The sequence below is a fragment of the Tenrec ecaudatus genome, chromosome 17 (genome assembly GCF_050624435.1).
Source record: "Tenrec ecaudatus isolate mTenEca1 chromosome 17, mTenEca1.hap1, whole genome shotgun sequence".
Classification (NCBI taxonomy): Eukaryota; Metazoa; Chordata; class Mammalia; order Afrosoricida; family Tenrecidae; genus Tenrec; species Tenrec ecaudatus.
Window position 1 is genome coordinate 83,544,872 of NC_134546.1, and position 2,886 is coordinate 83,547,757.

Here is a 2,886-nt window from a genome sequence, read left to right on the forward strand (position 1 = left end):
CCTTATCTTCTCAAAACATGTGCTTTCCACTTGAGCCCTTGGGATCATCTCCTCACTCCCCGCTTCCCCCACCTTCTTGAACCCTTGAAAATTTATAAATTATTCTTATTTTGTCATACCTTACCTACTCCCTTCACCCACTTTTCTGTTGTCCATCCCTCAGGGAGGAGGTTATATGTAGATCCTTGTAATCAGCTCCCTCTTTCCAACCAACCCTCCGTCCCTCCCTCCACCCTTCACTCTCAGCACTGTTCCTGAGGGGATCATCTGTCCTGGATTCCCTGTGTGTCCAGTTCCTATCTATACCAGTGTACATCCTCTGGTACAGCTGGATTTGTAAGATAGAATTGGGATCATGATAGTGGGATGGGAGAAAGCATTTAAGAGCCAGAGGAAAGTTGTGTGTTTCATCATTGCTACACTGCACCCTTACTGGCTCATCTCCTCCCCACAATCCTTCTGTAATGGAATGTCCAGCTGCCTACAGATGAGCTTTGTGTCCCCACTCCACACTTCCCTTCATTCACAATCATATGACTGTTTTGTTCTTTGATGCCTGATACCTGATCTCTTCAACAGCTTGTGATCACACAGGCTGGTGTGCTTCTTCCATGTGGGTTTTGTTGTTGTTGAGCTAGATGGCTGCTTGTTTACCTTCAAGTTTTTAAGAACCTAGGTACTATATCCTTGGATAGCGGGGCTCCATCAGGTGACTTCACACATTTGCTTATGCACACATTTGTCTTCAGCGATTGTGTCAGGAAGGTGAGCATCATGGAATGCCAGTTTAATAGAACAAAGTATTCTTACATTGAGGGAGTACTTGAGTGGAGGCCCAATGTCCATCTGCTACCTTAATACCATGTGGAAACAGATAGATTTCTCACAAGTCATCTCCCCCAAATATGTTACACTGCTTGCAGCTAATCATAAAAGTTACTTCCCTTGAGGCAATCAGCTGCCAGACTGCTGTCTCCTCCCATCACAGGTGGGCCTGCTCCCTGCTGCAGGGGACAATGGGTTACTTCTCCCTGAGGCTTTTGAGCATTAGCTTGGTTCCTGTAGGTGGGATTTATACCTACTGATAATAGTTCCTATGGAGATCCAGAGAACAGATCAAACCTGCTCAGTGACATCAAGTTAGGCTGCCATCCTGAATATAGGATCTGCCTGTCTTGTCACATGGATACCTCCAATACCTCCTCTTCCTATTGAGTGTATACCCCTAGATTGTTCCCCTCTCGTTGCTGTATAACCTATATTGCAAACCCTTCCTGTGACATATGTCTTTACATATAATTAGTGGGCTTGCACACTTCCGCCAGAGGTTAATAAAAAGTGCCCTCTCGGCTCCTCCCTTGATCACTCGTCAGCTCCAACTATCCTCTCCCATCCTCGCTCCCTTGTTCCCTTTCCCTTTGTCCTCCTTCCCTTCCACCTCTCTTCACGTGGATCACCAAGCAGAGCTTAGAAAAGCATACTACCATGAAATGTGTCTGACTCCATTATTTAAATCTATTTTATCTCTCATGCGCTTCGATGACTTTAATCAAATACTTATATATCCTAACCGTACAATTGTGCCTATCGAACCCACAATTAGTGGTGGGGGGCTGGCACCCCTTCCAACCACAATACTAAACTTATAAATATATGCACATATCTATTTCCGATCCTCATATGTAAATACATTTACATATGTGCATGCCTTTATTTAGACCTCTATAAATGCCCTTTGCGTCCTAGCTCTTTCCTCTTGTCCTAGAACATGCTCGGCTTTCATTTTGGTTTCAGTAATTCCTCTCAGCTTTATCAGTATTGTATTGTGGAATATATTTTACTATCATATCTATATAAATATCTATAGATCATTATTCCTTCTGTTGTACCCAATTCAGGTTGTTCGCAAGTTGAAGCACACTCTACCTCCCAAGCTTTTCAGAGTGAGGGCGAGTCAGTGTATGTCCAGACATAAAACTATCCTCAGGGAGAAAACTGACCTAAAGGGAAGCTAAGGACCCACCAGCTCTGGACCAAGAGAAGAAAGAAGTGAGGACAGGAGCCTGGGTAAGGACTGTAGTCCTGGTCAGCTATAACTGCTGCACTGACCACTATGGTAGCGTTATTGCTCATGGCAGGAAACCTGTAGAGACAACTCCAGGTAACACTCCTGACAATAGTCTGAACACTTAGGACCAGACAAAATGTGTCTGTTCGACCCACAGAAGTTGGAAGACAGTGTAAGCCCAGGAAACACCTCTCCTGTACGTGATGGGATGCTGTCACCAGGGGGTCTCTGAAGATACTGAGGCCAACACCCATCCGCAGTACTGAGTCATGGAGGAAACCTGAGCTTCTTCTTATTTCTGTGGTTTCTTTTAGCCTCACAAATAACCCTGTTGTTAGGAAACCTTTTCATTCCAACTCTAAATATAGAAGATAAAATTGAAGTATCTTTTACTTCTTTCCCAATATTGTGAAATGTAATAAGGGAAAGAAGAATTTTGGAAGACATATACTTGTTTTCATATGTATTCATATGTATGAAAAGATGCAGGTGTCTTGATTCCAAAATATGGTGAGGATAGAGCTTGTCATTAATTTCAATCGATCATCTGGATGCTTCTGATGGTAATGGACACAAAGTTACATTGAACATGAAATCTCCACAGATGTTCATATGATTGGGAGAGTGAAGACCTCAGAGAGAGGACTGTGTTCTCCCAAGGACTCCACCAGCATCGCTTTTCTAGTCTGAGTCCCAGAGCTACGGTCTCCATTTAGCCCTCTCCACCTTTACATACAAGTGCACCTCCCAGTCACATGCAAATACCAGTCCCATGAAACCACAGCGTGCTTATACTTAAATTTGCATTCCTTCACACC